Consider the following 19,905-nt stretch of genomic DNA (forward strand, 5'->3'; position numbering starts at 1 on the left):
GGCTAAAGCTACATCAACCGTACTAAATGATGGTAGTTCAATTAACGCCAGAAAACTGAGCATGTGGAGGGTGAGAGCATGTGCTCGATCCTCCCCAATATCGTCTTTGGGAGGAGTTTAAATTCTTAATCCCGAGACCCGCCCCGAATCAGATATTCACGAAGTGATAAACCGATTAGAATATCTCCACACACAAAAGCTATATCAACCGTAGCAAGTGGGTCTAACACCATATCTCAACCCAAAACTTTAGGGCATTGGATTCATGGGTCTCCCCACTTATATGGACTTCACTTAGCCTATTACCAACTAATGTGAGACTCATCACACTTGAATATTCCAACAATCTTCCCCTCAAGTGTGAAACTCCACATTGATATGCTCTCCTTTAACCGAGTACCTCAGGACCCAAGTACTCATCCTGCCTCCTAGCCAAATACCCGGCTAGTCCGAGCCCAACTCGGCTCTAATACCACTATCAGGCAGGTCCAAGGGGAGCCCATGGCGGAGGATCACCATCAATAGGTTAAGCCACATCAATGCTAGCAAGTGGGTCCGACATCATATCTCAATTAAAAACTTTAAGGCATTGCATTCATTGGTTCCCTCACTTATATACACTTCACTTAGCCCATTATCAACCATTGTGGAACTCCATCATACTTGAATATTCCAACATTCCCCCCTTCAGGTGTAAAACTCACCATTGGTATGCTCCCCCTTAACTGATACCCCAGGACCAAGTACTCAACCCGCCCGTAGCCCTTCACCAGGCTGGCTAGAGCCCAACCCGGCTCTGATACAACTGTCAGGCGGGTCCAGGAAGAGCCCGTGATGGGGAACCACCATAAATGGGCTAAGCTACACCAATTGTAACAAGTGGGTCCAACACCACATCTCAACTCAAAACCTTAAGGCATTGGGTTCATGGGTCCTCCCACTTATATACACTTAACTTAGCTCATTACCAACCAATGTGGGACTGACCACACTTTCGTTTATCCCAATAATCTCCCCTTCAAGTGTGAAACACATCATTGGTATGCTCCCCCTCACCCGAGTATCTAGGCTCAAATACTCAACCCGCCTCTAGCCAATCACCAAGGCTAGCCCGAACCCATCCCTGCTTTGATTCCACTGTCGGGCGGGACCAGGAGGAGCCCGTGAGGGGACCACCACCAATGAGCTAAGGTAGATCCACCACACCAAGTGGGTCCGACACCATGTCTTAACCCAAAACCTTAAGGTATTGAGTTCATGGGTCCATCCACTTATATCCACTTCACTTAGCCCATTCCCAACCAATGTGGAACTCATCACACTTGAATATCCCAACAATGTCGTCCACAAGTGTGAAATCCATCATAGGTATGCTCCCCCTCAACCGAGTAACTAGGCTAAAATACTCAACCCGCCCTAGCCAATCATCAGGCTAGCCCGAGCCCAACCCGACTTTGATACCATTGTCCGGCGGGTCCGGTGGAAGCATATGGCGTTGGTCTCACGCCAAAGGGTTAAGTTAGACCAACTATACCAAGTGGGTCCGACACCATGTCACAGCCCAAAACCTTAAGGCATTGGGTTTATGAGTCCATCAATTTATATCCGCTTCACTTAATTTATTATCAATCAATGTGAGACTCCATCACACTTGAAAATTCCAATAGTGTACAACCCCCAAGGGTAGCTCAATCCCCAACTATATAGTCTCATACCTACACAGCCTCTGAATCTCTCTCGTTTGGGTGTTATTCGATTAATACATGTACCCCTCCCGCTAGAAGCATGCCAGGAGTCTTTTTTACTGTCAGAACCTCTCCCACCTTAGCGGGTTAGAAGCCAGACACTGGGCTTTATCTGGACTGGTGGTATAACTCGGCCCACATGCTAAAGAAATATCTACCCCCGCCCTCGTCAGCGCCCGGAATGTTACATTACAAATCATTAAAGAGCATATTCCTCTTGCATATATGAACGAAGAAAATTTGCATATTAACAAGTAATTAGGTTTTGTAAGTAAAATTGGAAACTTTAACGTTACCTTCTTTGCCAGTGATGTAAATAACTTCTAAGCAAAAATCAAATAATCTGCAACAAAATTTATAATAATATATTAATGGTATTAACATAAATTAAAATAAATCTTTAACAGACGGCAAGCATGGTCTAGATACAAATGTAAAAGGTTTTCCTCTCCTGCTACAAAAGATCTGAACGAAGGAGAATAAATGAGTACCTCTGGTCACTTGTTGAGGAAATTCCAATACTTCAAATGAATAAAGTGAGTACTAAAGCTAATGGTAGCTCTTTCACGAAATATGAGACCAATAAGTAAACAATATGAAACAACTTTTCTCTCTTTCTTTTTTGGGATTTTAAATGTTGTTTGAGCTGGAAAATAATAATAATCTGCAAGGAAAAGAGAATACAAACTCAAACAATATGCAACATCTTCTTTTTCTTTTAGTTTTTTTGGTTGGACTTCAAGGGTTTACTGAGCTTGAGGGAAGGAGAAATCATCTTGTAAATTTTTTGGAGAACTTGGTGTTTCCTTGATTTAGAAGGTGTGGGAGACCAGAGGCTTGGGAAAGTGTCTTCCAAGCATCAGTTAAGGATTGGTGGTAAGATTTCTCAACTAAAACCTTGTTTCTATGAAATTTCATGATGGTTAGGGTTTCATGAATAGTACCCACGAAATTTACAGGAGATATGTGGTTAGATGATGTTCTAGACATGAATTCTCTTGTTAAATATGTATGAAATGGTCTCTTGTTGGAGGAAAGTTAAAAAAATGATTGATTGGTGTACTTTGGAAAAGTGACATAACTATGGGATTGTTAAACTTTGAGGCTTATGTTATGAAAATGGTTATGTTATTGATGGATTTGTAGTGTGGAGCAAGTGGATATTTAGGTGGAGGAGAACTTGTTGGAACCTCCATTGGTGGAAGACCAAGGTTCCTGAAATTTCTAAAAGAAAGGTAAGTAAATGATGAACTTGAGGTTCATTAAGCATTTTAGCCAATACCTTAGCATACGTTGTGTGTTGCATGATAAATATTATGTATGTTGATCACAATCTCACTTGGTGTTTAGGTTGCCTTTGTGAGGTGGATTTTGGTTGTGATTCTTGCAAAGAAGAGAGCTTGGATCGGTTATGCCATAGAGGTAAACTTCGGATCCTTGGGAATAATCCCCTTATGTGTTCCACTATGCTCCTTTGGAGTAGTGGTTGTTTGATATCTGTACATGATAGTAGCATGACATGGTAGAAAGCATGAGGAGTTGCATTATGCAATAATGAGATAATGTTATGAATTATGAGAATATGCTACGAATGATTAATATAATGAATATGATGATATAATGTATGTGATTGTCACCTTCCATGGGCATGGTAGTGTGATCTCCATGAGTTGGTATGTGTGGTCTTTCCATGGTTATGGTATTAAGACCTCCATGAGGGTAGCCGCCTATGAGATAGAGGAGGTTATGAAAGGACCACACCAGAGAGGAACTCTCCATGGGTATGGCATTATGGCCTCCATGATGGTAGCCGCCTAGGAGACGATTCAGAAGTCTCTTGGGAGTTCCTTGGATATGTATTTATGAAAAAAAAAATTATGAAAATGCTATGTTTATGTTTTTCATGTACAGTAAGTGAACTATAGGGCAGAGTGACCTTCCAAGAGCCCTTAGTTTACTGAGATTCACGTCTCACCCCTATTGGGGATTTCATTTCAAGTACCGCCACTGATGGTGAAGGCTCCTCATTGAGCAAGAAGCCTCAAAATGCTTGACATATGGACATTTGATATATTTTGATGTATATGTATTATGGCATGTAGATTTAGTCATTTTGGTGTATTCCACATGGTATTATGAATATTTTGAGAACTCATGAAAGTCTATGTAATTTGAGACCTAGAGATGGGCAATGTGTTCTTTGCATGATTCTTATTATGTATTTTGAGTGGAGAGAGAGCTCATGCATATGAATGATGTATTTTGGACATTGCCACATGATTATGTAAAGGACATTATTATGTAATGGACATTGATGATATAAAGAAATGAACATGTATGAGATATTTATGATTCTAGTATGTTGATTATGTTTTAAGTAGATAAGAAATGATGTTGAGCCCTTTAAGGCATTATGCACAAGGATGCTTACTTGAAGATTAAAATGGTGATATGTAAATATTATGAAAGAATTTATGTTGATGAGACTAAGGTATATATATGATGTATGTTTAATTGCATTTTGATGAAAGTATTATGAGATGAAAGGACAAAGAGTCCATGACAAGGAAATTCTAGGTGATTGAAATCCTATGCCAATATAAGGTAATGCTACAAGAAAGGAGTATGTATGAAGCAAACCTAGAGAAAGAAGGATTTTTTTGTAAAGCAAGTTAATTGTTGATAGATGACTTGTGGTATAAGAAAGAATGAAAATCATGTGTAAATTTAGGGAAATGATAATGTTATGTCTTCAAACATGAGAATATATATGTATGGTCAATTAGGTACCACAAATATTGAGAAGTGTGGGGATTAAAACCCCTAGAAAGTGTAAGAAAACAAGGAGGAACCCTTTTCAAAAACAAGGATTGCTCGCTGGCATGCTTGCTTGAGTGAGCAAGCCCTTGCTGCTGGGTTGCTCTCGGTCTAGAATTAAATTAGCTTATTGCTGCTCAGCAAGGAAGGGAGTTGGTCGCTGGCTTTGCTCACTAAAGCGAGCAGTGTCAGGATTTTATTTTTAAGTTATTTCACCTTGTATGCTCAAGGGAACTACTTGGTATATGATGTTAAGCATTTATGAGTTATTTTCGTATTGTTTAGACATTACAATTACGAAATTGAATTAGGTATATCAAGAATTAAAGAAAATAGAAAGAAATAAAGTTTTAAAAGAATAAATTTATCCGTGATTTTAAATTGAACTTTGTGATTGTAAATGTGCTTAATATCATAATTGATGATAACAAACTAGTTCTAGAATGGAGTGTTACAACTGTTGCAGTGGAGCTCTAATAAAGGATAGGGAATTTTCTTTATGCATTTCCACATGCCTTCCGAGGCTTGGCCAATAGGAGCATTGGTTTGTGCAATTCTTCCGGTGCGTTTAGGAGAAATACATGGAAAGTTCCTTCTGTAGATGTATACAGAGGGATGAAGTTCACCTGTTGTACAATGTGTGACCTAAAAATTGTTGTCCCAACGTCCCCACCTACAAGTGTGAAGCCAATGCATATCTCGTGATGAGAAGACGTTATGCGTGGAAGAGAGGCGGAGTGTGTTTATAGTGTGGTAAAGGGCATAGCCTTATGGTGGAGATAGAGGGAATGGACCTCAGATTGGCCAAGGCCCTCGTCCCAAACAATAATAATAATAATTAGAAGAATTCTTAAACAAACTTCAAGCATGATCCTAGAATTACAACATGGATATAGAATTTGAAAGGTTTTACCATCTTCTTCGATTCAGCTCCTAGAATTAAAACATTCTCTCTCCCTTACTTTGAAAATTTGGTGTTCTATGATTGGAAAATAACAAGAATCTAAAAAAGGCAAGCAATATGCATGCATTATTTTCTTCTTTATTCTTTTAGTTTTATGGATGGATTTTCTGGGTTAAGTGAGCTCAACCAAGAAACTCTAACTGGGAATCGAAGAGCATAAACCTCTTACATGTATGAACGGAGCAACTAAGCAAATTCACGTGCAGTTGGATTTTGAAAGGAGATCGGCAATATCGACAGTACGTTCTCTAACAAATAGAGTGATGTAAATGCTTCTGAACCATAAACCAAATAATCTGCAACAAAAATAATAATTATAACATGGAACATAAATTAAAAGAATTCTTAAACAGTACAAGCATGGATATAGAATTTGAATGGTTTTACTCTCCTCTAGTTGAGATCCTAGAGGTACAACATAACTGAGTGAAGGAAAAGTCTACCTCTTGTCACTTGGTGAGGAAAGTCCAGTCCCCAATGCTTCAAATGAACAGAGTGAATACTAAAGCAGATTGTAGTTCCTTAACGAGAATGAACAATATGAAACAACTTTCCTCTCTTTTTTTGGTTTTTTGGTGGTATATGATCTGAAAAATAACAAGGATCTGAAAGGAAAAGAAAAGTCAAACCAAAAGGCAAATACTTTGAGTTGCACCTTTCTTCTTTTTTGTTTTTGTTTTTTTGGTTGGATTTTCTTGGTTTTATGAGCTCAAAAATTAGAAACATTAACTGGGAATTGAAACGATGAATCTGAAAGGCAAATTTGAATACTCAAACTAAAAGACAGACAATCAGCAACATGCTATCTCTTTTTAGTTTTCTTCCTTTTTGGTTTCTTGGGTTGTGTGAGCTGAAAAACAACAAAATATACAAAAAAAGTTAAACAAAGAACCGAAAGGCAAAAATGAAGAATTAATGACTCAACTAAAACCAAATATAAGAATCAATCTGTGAAGTGAAAGAAGTCTAAAATAACCGGCAATTCTTTTTCTTACTTTTTTTTTTCTTTGGGTTCTTTGTGTTGTACAAGGTGCAAATATGAAGAGTTGATTGAAGATGCAAATAGAAACCAAAAAGACAAACAATCTGCAATGTTCTTTTGCTCAAACTAAAGCAGTAAGCTCTTACGGTGGACTGGAAACAAGTAATCTGTGGGTTCCAAGAATGATGATGAAATGGAAAAATTAAGTTTCAAGACGCCATAGATATATGCGTATATCCATGTGCATCTTCCTAGAAATTATTCAATATAACTGTACTTGAAAAAAATTACAAATAATAAAAATAAAAAAGCAGTGACTGCTAAAGATAGCAATAAATGTTATTTGTCTCCTTTTGAGAGTTGAATATCGTAATTACATTAGATATAATGAAACTTGCAAATAATTTTCAACCATTGGCAATGCAAAACTGACAGCCAGCTAATCGTATCAATAAAATATGTCATTTGTCTCCTTTCTTCGAGTTGAATATCGTGATTACTTTACATAATAACGCAATTTGCAAGTAATCTTGCAATTTGCACTTATTAGATCAGTAAATATTGGAAGGAAAGCATTCAGAAAAGTAGTTGGCCTTTCAATGAAGCATTGCAACCTGACTTTCAAAGCATCCTTGTCATTTTATGCCAATTCTTCCAAATTGGGTTTTACCTAAAAAATTAAACATCCAAAAGTAAAATAATTACTAGTTTATCACAAAGGAAAATATGAAAAATGGTTGACTCAACTAAAACAAAAAAAAACAATCAATCTGCAAACTAAAAGAAATCTCAAACCATTGGCAACTTTTGTTCCTTTACTTTTTTTTCTATGTCTTTTTCGTGTTGCACTTGCAGTATAATCTTACATTAGACATTAGTTAATTAATTCACAAGCGTAGCACCTTGGTGGACTTCATTTTAGGCAGCATTTATAACTAGACAGCAAGTATACCCATAATTTGGACAGCATACAGCATCCTAAGTGTTTATAGCATACAGTATAATAGATTTTAAGAGCAAATAGATTGACAGCATTTAACAGCGGACAGAATATTAATTCTTTGACAATAAATAGTTTGTTAAATATTTAACAGAAGCATACAGTATTTTTTGACAGTAAACAGCTGATTAAATATTTAACAGTAGCATACAGTATGTTAATTTGTTGATAGCAAAGAGTTTGTTAAGCTCTTGACAGCATAGAGTATATTAAATTCTAACAGCAATAGCTTGATAACTTTGATAGCATGTTAAGTTTTGACAACATACAGTGAAAACAATAGTACAGAACAGAGTGCAGAATCTAACCTATGAAGCATGTGTGAATTGGTTCTTATGGTGCTAAGCATAGAATCAAGTATTTAATTCATGTAAAAATAGACCCTTAGGCAGAAAATTGATAAGGTGCATAACCATGAATCAGATCTATCATATTCATAGCTCAATTATATTCTCCTATAATGAATCGTATTTGGTATGCAAAATTGGATTACAATCTCATGGCATCATGAGTTATCCATTTTATTTTATTTCTTATTGTTCAATAGTCTTTTTTCCTATGTTCTAGATGGTCCCTTTTTAATCATTTTTCCTCTTCATCTCCCCCCCTTTTTCTTCTTTTCCCCTTCTTTCATCACTTTTATATTTATATTTATATATTTATATATATATATATATATATATACATATTTTTTATTACTATTTTATTTATTTATTTTTATTTTCTACTTTTTTTTATTTTTTATTTTTCAACTCTTTCGTATCTTTTATTTGGGTTATCTACTACATACCCTAATTAATTTGAAATAAAGGTCATGTTGATGTTGATTTTGATTGTTCAACAGTTCAAGTGCCACACAAGCCACAAAACCATGACCGTAAGATTTTGTACAAAATAAAGTCAATCCACATAGCTAGTTGAAGAATCAAGCTTCGGCATTTAGTGGCAGAAATGATTCAATCATTTATAGTTCAGCTTGTAATAATATTATATATCACACGCATAAAAACAGGGCAACTTAAAAGATTTGCCATATAACCTATGCCATTTTAGAAGATAGAAAGAAAATAAGAAAAGGAGCATTTAACCCATAAGCAAGTTATAAAATAGGAAAACATAAACAATAGGGTTACGAATAGGTATCAGTATTTAACAATAATATAGGCACAAACTACATTTGGAACAGCAACCAAACACATGGGTTCTTCATAGAGATTCAACATGGCGGGTCAGCAGTTAAGAAATTGCAGTAACTTATGCCACATTTTATGGAAAATATAATAAGAAAAACAGAGGTAGAGGAAAATCAGCCAGGTTTTATGGATCAGAGCCCCTACCTCAGATGACCTCTCTGTCTCTCTCTCTCTTTCTCTCGAAAGCTTTCCTTCTCACTGTAGATTGCTATCACATTTCTCCGCTTAATCCATCCATCAGATATCACTTCCAAATATGTCATTTCCTGCGTTTCATTCAGGCGTGATGACCACTATTGTCCTTTTACGAGTTTTAATTTTAAATAGAGTAAACTACTTTTAGTTGCCTGACAAAAGTTACGTCTGTATTTTATTCCTTTACAAAAAAGGAAATTAGTTCCGATCTTTTAAGAAATTTAGAGTGGACTCATTTAGTAATTAAAATTGATGTCTCTCACAAATTCACAAAGACTCACATTAATCTCTTAAAATGATTAAAATGAATCTATTTTGAATTTTATAAAGACGAGAACACTAATTTTTTTTATAAAAAACTAAAACAAAAACTATATTTTTTATTACGGACTTAAAAGGTTTTACTTTTTAATATTGTTGCCTCTACTATCATACCTAGTACCTTCACCGCTGGTAACATTGCCTTTCTGTATAGGTCCTAGTATTATCTTATTACTAGTATATTACTCATGTCAGGAAAAAAAATTAGTCAATTTGTCGAAAAAAACTTGTCGAACTGGAAAAGCAGAGTTATGTATCATTTTTACTATCATGAAGCGACTGTATAGCATTATAGTCAAAAAAAAAATATTTATCAGAGCGCACCCAAGGTATTCATTCTTTCATAGTCAAAAACCAAGTATCCACGTTTTGTATAAAAACTTTATTTTAATAATAATATAGATAATAAAAGCTCTTTTGCTTTATTTCTTAAGTTCCTTTCATTTTGATATAAAAAATGTGTTCTACAAATGCATTGAATTGGGAACAAATTAGATAATTACCCAAAAAAAAGATAACTACACCATAGAAGTACATAACAACACCAGAGAAAGATATACTACAATACTTTAAATTTTCACTGGCAATTGTTCAAAATAAAAAGGATGAATACAAACATAAGAATTTAAAACTTATCAATCTAAGGAATGAAATTAGTCTATACTACAGAAATTCTACAAAAAAAATTGACTTCAAAATCTGCCTTGCAAAAATCACACGTAATCCCATTACCATCATTAACTTCATCATATTCCCACAGGGACCGTTCAATTGAAACGTTTTGCATTTTGCATTTGTTAGAATGGTAGAAATGTGAGTTATGGTTTCGAACAATTTCTTTACGCCACCACAAGCTTCGGATAAAACATTTCACCCCCTGTCTGAATTGTTGTAAACTGTTTGTCTTATTCAGGGAACGAAAAATTTCAAATCCAATATTTCTTTGATTTTGATCTTCATCATTCATCAATAGCATGAAATAAACATACTTGCTCACTATGACCTTTCAGTACTGCAGTCTTCAAGGCTTCAAGAGCCAACGCTTGCGTCTTCGAACTGGAAATTTGTTTGAAATAACTAACCAATCCTTCACGGTACAAAATGTCAGGGTTGCCACTTTTCTTGCAACATTTTAAGAAAAATGATTGTCGTTCTCTATTGAACTTTTGCTATTGATTGAAGAAAATCTAGTACACTTTTCCTTTGTACACTGGTCGATTTTCATGCTCACATGTACAGTTATCCGGTATTTGATGAATAATTTTTTTTTTATTGGTAATCCCTTCCAATGGACCCGATTCAAACTTGTCCATCGAAGCATTTTCGTACACGTAATCATTTTCTGCAAGCCGAAGAAATTCTTTGCAAGTAATTTTGATGTTGGATATATCTTCGATGGAATGAGATGCCACCTTTCTAAATATAAGCAGTAATAAATTCGCTGGCAAAAAAATAATGAAATTGTTATCGATCGTCGTTGGTTAATTATCGCACGGGTAAATCAACTCCTTCATCTTGCTATGAAGCTCTGAATGGTACAACGGCGGAGGTATAAACATGTAGGAACAAAAAACAAAAATGTAAACCTGTTACTTGAGAAATATCTGAAATAAAAAATAATTGTTTTGTTATTTTGTGCTATTTTTGAAGTTGAAAAAACTATAGCATTCACACAGAACTTTGTAAGCATCAACCAAAAACAAAACTCTGCAATTCTGAGACATCGATTATTTTGCAAATCAAATATAGTTACGAACTCAATAATTCTGTCTTCAAATATAGCCACCAATGAACCTTCTCTTCTGCATTATTTTTCAATATGATCTTGTATCGATGATTCATCCATACAAAAAATTTGCTACAAAATAAAATCAATTAATATACATGAAGAAAAAAATTAAAATGTTGTGCTGATTGCTCATTTTGTTTAGTTGGATTTTCATTTATCACAATTTGATTGTTCGTTTTATTTAGATGTTTGTTTCTGAAATATTTGTAGCAATAAATTCAATTATCTTAGCCACACAAAAATGATTTTGTTAGACAATAGATATAAGGGGAAAAAAAGTGTTAGTGGGCGGGATGGTTGACCTCTAACTATCAGCATTTTATTCAGCATGTAATAAGTTTTCATATTTATCCACGCAAAATAAAGGTTCTTATACTTGCGTCTAAATTACTATGTATCTATGTTTTCTGCAGTTGTGACATATATTAGATGAAGAGTTGGAAAATATTTGAGTTTGTACGTTTAATAGTCGAACAAACATTCCACAGTTGAAGTTATGTGGTAATATCAAAAGATCATTTATTAGCTTAATTGCATAAATAAAAAATAATTATCATACAATTAGATATATATATATATATATATATATATATATATATATATATATATATATATATATATAACCATATATTTAATGCATTGTATTTAATCTCAATAATACTTGAGCTCTACCAATAACAATTTGGTTAAGAATATGAAAACGTGTTGTCGGGTGAGGTGAGCCGGCCCTCCGGGTCGAACCCATTTTTTCACCTCTAACTGTCAGCATTTTATATCAGCATGTAATAGGTTTTCATATTTATCCACACAAAAAAAGGTTCTTATACTTGCGTCTAGATTACTATGTATCTATGTTTTCTGTAGTTATAACATATATTAGATGAAGAGTTGAAAAATAGTTGAGTTATTTCTTTTAATAGTTTAACAAACATTTTATAGTTGAAGTTATTTGGTAATATCAAAAGACCATTTATTAGCTAAATTGCATAAATAAAAATAATTATTCATAAAATTAGAATATATATATATATATATATATATATATATATATATATATATATATATATAACCATATATTTAACACATTGTATTTAATCTCAATAATACTTCAACTCTACCAATAATAATTTGGTTAAAAATATGAAAACGTGCTGCCGGGTGGGGTGGGCCGACCCGGAGTCCATTTTGCCACCTCTAACTCCCAGCATTTTATATCAGCTATATATGTTTTCCATATATATCCATAAAAGGTTCTTATAGTTGTGTCTAAATTACTATCTATACATGTTTTCTATATTTGCCTTTAAATCGATTTCCTGAGGTGTGTGTATTTGTGACATATATATTAGATGAAGAGTTGACAAATATTTGAGTTAGTACGTTTATTATTCTAACAAACACTTGGTACATTGGTATTGAGTTATTTTCATAACTTGTTATTAACACTCTTCTATTTTCTTAGATTATTTTAAGATTAGTTTTCTTATTTTCATTTATCGCAATCTGATTGTACATTTTGTTTAGATGCTTGTTTCTAAAATATTTACAGCAGTAAATATGACGATCAGCCACACAAAGCAGGGTGTGTTAAACAATTAATATAAAATAAAAACGTGTTGGCTGGCGAACCCGCCTGTTTGGCGAGCAGGGTAGGCCGACCTTCTTAGCCGAGCTCATTTTGCCACATCTAACTGTCAACATTTTATATTAACAGTAAATCCAATGATCTTACTCACACAAAGATGTATATGTTAGACAGTAAATATAAGAAAAAACAATGTGTTGGTGGGCGGGGTAGGCCGGCCCTCCAGGCCGAGCACATTTTGTCACCTCTAACTATCAGCAGTAAATCCATTGATCTTAGCCACACAAAAACGGGTTTGTTAAACGTAAATATAAGGAATTGGCTGGTATTACTCCATAGTATATATATTCAATTTTTTGGTTTTACTTTCCAAAGAATTGGCCGGTATTACTCCACAATTTGAAATCTTTTGAATTTTGTTTCATTTCCCTAGAGTAAAAAAATAAAATAAAAGGGATATACAAAGGATACATCATAAAAGCCATACAGAAAATAAATAAAAATCATTATTTTTTAGGATATACAAAGGATATTAGTAATCATGTTCGGTGGAGAAAAATAAAATAAAAAAGTAAAGGAAAGAATCTTTTTGGTATTACGAAGTCACAATTACATGGTGCATATACAAATAAAATAAAAAAAGAAAAAAGAAAAGAAAATAGGAAGCTGCAAAATCTAAAAATCAAAAGAGGATAACTCATATCTTCATCTTCCACCTAATATACCCACAAACCGTTCTTCTTCTTCTTAACCCTAATTTCATTGATGATGTTGGTTTCGTGGTAGATTGTTTGCTTTCACTATTATAAAGCCTTGACCTTTTCCTTCTGTTTGTTTTGTACGAAAATTAAAATAATCACTAAATATTTTTAATTTTCAAAAAACATGAATAGTTCAATATTTTATTTATTCACTAATATTTTTTTATTATACTTAATTAAAATATTAAAGAAGTTGAAAATAATAAGTTATGCAAGATTTATATTTTAAAGTCGCATATAATTTTAAAATAAATAAATATTTTTTCCCTTTTGTTTTTTTTTCAATTATTCTAACTAATTTATTTGTCCATTCATAAATAATATCACAAATTATTATAACGTAAGATTTAATGAGTAGTACATCAGAAATTTATTTCCTTTATACCTCGGTTTATTAAATTTGAATTTTAGCAACTTATATTTTATTAAAAATTAAATATTTTACATGTATAATCATTTATTTGCTTTATACTTTGTTTAATCAAATTCCTGATAATTTCAATTTTTGCTTTATATTCTTTACTCAACTATCAAGTTCAAAATACAAATTTAAAAAGTTTAAAATTTAAATATTAAATATTTTCTCACCCAATAAACACAACCTTAATATTACAGAAAGTAGTGAGAAACATTAAAATAGTCTGAAAAATAATTAATGACAAATATATTTTTATGATGCAGGAGTTGGATGGTCACTGGTCACTGAATGATCATTTATTTTTATGATGATTAAATTTTTATACTTTATCTTTTTAACAAAATGATAGATATCATTTTTTATTTAAGTTTAAAATTTAAATTCTTTTGTATTAATTATACAAATTTTTTTGAAAAATTAACTTTTTCTCTTTTAATTTATAATTTTATATTTTTTAATATTGGTTATACATATATATTTAAAATGTTTATGTTAATAAAAATTAAAACTAATACTTGTACGAAAATGTTTTTTCTTTTTGTATTATTTTTTTAAGTTAAAATTTTAATTTCTTTTCTTTTAAATTATGAATATGTCATTTCTTATTTTTTTCATTGAAATATCAAATTTAAATTATTTTTTATCAACTATACATATATTTTTATTAATTTTAAATATTTTTTTGTTTAATCTATAAACTATTATATTAAATTTAATTTTTTTCCAGTACAAAAATATTAAATGCTGAATTCTTTTTCCACCTATCAAGTTAAAAATTCAAATTTAAAAAGTTTAAATTTTAAATTTTAAATATTTTTTTCACCCAATAGACATAATAATAAATATTCTATTTGTTTGTTTAGGTTTTTTCAAAAAAATAAAAAATTAAAATTCCAAATGATAAAGAAGGCCATCATTAATAGCATTAAAATTTCAAACGTTTATGGCTATCATCTTTTTTTTATCATCTGGTTTTTTTAAGTCATTTACTTGAATGGCACGACTAATGACCTTCTTTGCCTTTTCAAATTACATTCAATATGTTTGTTTAGGTTTTTTTTTAAATAAAAACTCTAAATTTAAAACTGCAAACGATACAGAAAGACATCATTAATATCATTAAGATTCCACATATTTTTCACCTGCATGTTTTCTAAACATCTGTTGGTTTTCTGATAATCATGGTTTTGGATTTCTGATATATATGTATATATATATATAAATATAAAAGTAACTTCAGCAATTTCTTTGAATCTTTTGGTTTTTCGATAGTTATAGAAAAAAATGATTCAATATTTTTTAAAATGAGAGTTAACAATTTCCATGTAGAAAATAGTGGAAATTTAATACAGTTGTTTCCCACTAAAAGATGCTAAATTCTTTTTCCACCTATATCAACTTCAAATTTAGAAATCTAAAAAAAGTGAGATATTAATGCACCTGTCTGCCACTAATTAATGCTGAACTATTTTCGTATTAACTATTTAGTTTAAATATTTTAAATTTCGAATTAAAATAAAATGTTTTTCATTGATCTGTTTTAAAATCCTATATCTCGTATAATTATTTTTCATTTTTCGTCTTATTATTATGAGCATTGGCAACTCCCATTTTATAAGGATTTCATTCTCTCATTCATCTTAGCATTAACGATTTTCCATTTTTATTCATCGAATTGACAACTTAGTATTAACATAAGCAATTACAACAATTACACATAGTAAATGACTTATTCCTAATAAGTATATTAATTACTGCTATTTTCATTAACTGTTAAAAGACTACTCCTCGTAATATAATTGAAAGTAAATGGCCTTGAAGGTCGTAGCATGTGAGAGGGAAAAACAAAATTTTTCATATGCGGAATTACACATGTAATAAAGAATCATGCTTTATGGCATGTGATGTTACCTTTGTTTGTGAGTTCAAAACTCCAAGACGATCAGTGTTAGGTTTGAAGGGTTCAAACCCTCTAACGTTGATCCACACCACCCACGTCAAGATGCAAGAACACTTTCTTGAAAGCACCAATTGACCACCACAGAGAGGTTTGCTATGCGCTCAATAGGTGAAGAAGGAGGCTAGGTATATATGTTTAGAAGAGTGAAGTCTCCAGCATGAAAACTTCACAAGAGTGGGAATGGTATATAGAAGAATTGGCTAGGTTCTTTTGAAAAACCTTAAGGAGGAACTTACCAACTAGGCGCACGAGAGAGGGAGAGAATTAGTGTATCAAATCAGAATTTTTACTTTACTTATAATGAAAGTGGCGCACAAGTGAGTGAGACAATGGTGGAGTTGTTGCAATTCAAAAATCCCAACAACCTTCCCTTTGAATCCTCATAAGACTAGGTCTTTATCTAGTCAAAATTCTCAACCAATGGTCATCATATGACCACCAATTCATGCGCCCCTATTCAGCCCAAAAAGGGTCCATATACATTTGAGCTGTTGCATTCAAGTTTGAACCAACTAGCTCACTGATTCTCTCAACAACCAAATCTGATTGGAGCTTGTTGGTTTGACAAGATGACAATCAAAGCCTACATAAATGGCGCCCCAAATCAGCCCTTGGAGATCTCCATAGATCTTCTCTTGATACAAGGGATTTGTTCCAACAAGATCTCATCTTATCCTTTTGTTATGAAACAACTTTTCATAGCCAATTCAAATTCGAATTCAAACATTTAAATTCAAACGTCCAAACATTTAAATTCTAAATTCAAATTCAAATTTCAAATTCAAAATTCAAATTTCAAAATTCAAATTCAAATTTCAAATTTCAAATTTCAAATTTCAAATTTCAAATTTCAAATTCAAAATTCAAAATTCAAAATTCAAATTCAAAATTTAAATATTTGATAATTAATTTAACTAATTAAATTAATTAGTAATGTCTTGGACCATCCAAGCCCATTAACAATATCATGCGCCCTCTCTCTCTTAGGTGGGCTTCCAAACTTCATCTTGGGCTAACAACCATTATTAGGCCCAATACCTTTAATGCTATATCATCATGACATTAAGGTGTTAGTGTGTGACACATTAGGTCCAACATAGCCAATGACATAAATGGGCTCGGGCCCAACAAGCCCACAACCCATTTAATGACAATACATAGCACTAGCAATGCTTTGTTGCCCCAAAGCTAGTTAGATTAATGACTTGATCATCCTATTACACATATTTGGTTACCGTATGTATTTCTTTTCGTCTCGGTTACCTTCCCATAAAACCTAGGGTAAGGAAGCGTATCAACCCTTGTGGTTTAGGGTAAGCTTTATTCGAAATAGGGAATCTTTAATTTACTGACTCTAAAGGCAGATCATCTCATGATCTCTTTTACTATGCATAGATTCCTGAGTCCCTGTAAATGTCATCCCGATTTCTCCGGTTTACAGATAACCTAATCTCTCACAGAGATTTGACAAATTCCTTCAGCTTATCACCCTAGCCCTGTGCTCTTTCAGGACAAGCCTAACAGTATACCTATGAGTCTCCATGTTTCAGGCAGACGAGGTATACAGTCAAAGCATGCCTTCTAGAACACAGTCTAGGTAATAACTTCTGGTCTAAGGAAAGACATACCCAAATATAAAGAAACTACTCTAATGATACTCTCTGTGAGATTTCCTCATAGAGTCTCTTTTGTGGGTATGTTCAGTGCGAGCTATACCCTTATAGATCCACCCACGACTTTAGCTAAGACATCTCCATATCTGTAGCTCATGAGGTCTTTACCTTGCATCCGAATACAAGTAGATAAGTCGTGCTAGTCTTACCCGAGATCACTGATCCCCATTCTCAGTGTCTCTAGATTAGGAACATAAAATTAGGAATAAATATCCAGTATCCTTGAATCCTCATGATCGTGATCTCATCACAGATACTCAAGAGATACCTATTTTATTCCAAGGGGTTTATCCAGTTACTCATATAAAATATTAACAGTAATATTGAGATAAAAATATGAAACAGGATAAATAGTGCTTTTATTTATTTGCGACAATACAAAGGTCCACATATGTCCTAATCTAATTAAAAGATTGTCTCTAGGACATCCATATATTAACAAGCTCCCACTTGGCCTAGAGCCAATCAGACCTAAGTCGTATACCCAAAGCCTCATAATGACTATCATGTATTCTCTGAGAAACAACTTTTGTCAGAGAATCGGGTAGGTTATCATCTGTGGGAATATAATCCATCTTTACATCCATCCTATCAATGATTTCTCTAATCAGGTGATATCTGCGGAGCACGTGCTTAGATCTTTGATGAGACCTAGGTTCCTTTGACTGCGCAATGGCTCCGGTGTTGTCGCAAAGCAACTGTATGGGCTCATCCACGCTTGGAACCACCCTAAGTTCAGATATGAACTTCTTGATCCACACGGCCTCCTTAGCTGCTTCTGAAGCAGCTATATATTCATCTTCTGTCGTTGAATCTGTTGTTGTCTCCTGCTTGGAACTCTTCCAAGATACTGCCCCACCATTTAAGGTGAATATGAACCCTGACTGTGACTTGCAGTCATCTTTGTCACTCTGAAAGCTGGCATCAGTGAACCCTTTCACTGTTAGCTCATCAACCCCACCATAGACCAGAAACGCATCCTTAGTTCTTCTTAAGTATTTAAGGATGGTCTTGACTGCTGTCCAGTGACCCTCTCCAGGGTCCGACTGGTATCTGCTCGTAATGCTCAAAGCATATGAGACATCTGGTCTCGGACATATCATGGCATACATGATGGATCCAATAGCCGAAGCGTATGGAATTTCACTCATGCGATCCTTCTCAGGCTGTGACTTAGGACACATAGCCTTTGAAAGATGTACCCCATGACTGACGGGAAGAAAACCCTTTTTCGACCCTTCCATGCTAAACCTCTTTAGCATCTTGTCAACATACGTGGATTGAGATAAACCCAGTAGCCTCTTGGATCTATCTCTATAGATCTTTATACCAAGTGTAAAGGCCGCTTCTCCCAAATCCTTCATGGTGAAGCTTTTTGAAAGCCACTCTTTCGTTATTTGTAATGTGGGCATGTCATTTCCTATTAACAATATGTCATCTACATAAAGTACCAAGAAGACGACATTACTCCCACTAACCTTTTTGTAAACACAAGGTTCATCCTCGTTCTTGATAAAATCGTTACTCTTAACGACTTCATCAAAACGAATATTCCAACTTCTTGATGCATGCTTTAGCCCATATATCGACCTTTGAAGTTTGCATACCATATTCTCCTGATCTTTGATTTCAAAGCCCTCAGGTTGTGTCATGTACACTTCTTCCTTCAAGAACCCATTCAAGAAGGCGATCTTGACATCCATTTGCCAAATTTCATAGTCGTGATATGCCGCTATTGCAAGCATGATCCTAATAGATTTGATCATGGCAACAGGCGAGAAAGTCTCATCATAGTCAACTCCTTGTCTTTGACGATACCCTTTCGCAACCAATCTAGCTTTGTAGGTCTGAACGTTGCCATCTGCATCAGTCTTTCTTTAAAAGACACATTTGTTACCGATAGGAACTATTCCTTGCGGTTTAGGAACCAAGGTTCATACCTTGTTTTGATACATCGAATCCATTTCAGATTCCATGGCTTCAAGCCATCTAGAAGAGTCAACATCCTTGACTGCCTCTTCGTAGTTACTTGGTTCATCATCCTCGACGGTTTGCTGATTCTCAATCACAAACCCATACCTCTGAGGTAACTCAGGTTGGGTCTCTTACCATTCCATATCTTATATGGTGTGGTCTGAACAGATTTAGACGGTACCCTATTTAGAAGGTATGTCGTTGTGTCTAAGGCATATCCCCAAAATGATTTTGGAAGTTGAGTCTCACTCATCATAGACCTGACCATGTCTAACAAGGTTCTGTTTCTCCTTTCAGAGACACCATTTTGGTGTGATGTGTAAGGTGCAGTAAACTGCGAGAGAATTCCATTTTCTCTCAGATAATCCTGAAACTCATGGCTCAAATATTCACCACCACGATCTTATCGTAATGTCTTAATCATCTTGCCACGCTATTTCTCTACTTCATTCCTAAACTCCTTGAACTTTTCAAAGGCTTCGGATTTATATCTCATTAGGTACACGTACCCAAATCTTGATTTGTCAT

This window comes from Gastrolobium bilobum, unplaced genomic scaffold, assembly GCF_033153095.1.
Source record: "Gastrolobium bilobum isolate Gb01-03AN ecotype WA unplaced genomic scaffold, APGP_CSIRO_Gbil_v1 utg59369, whole genome shotgun sequence".
Classification (NCBI taxonomy): domain Eukaryota; kingdom Viridiplantae; phylum Streptophyta; class Magnoliopsida; order Fabales; family Fabaceae; genus Gastrolobium; species Gastrolobium bilobum.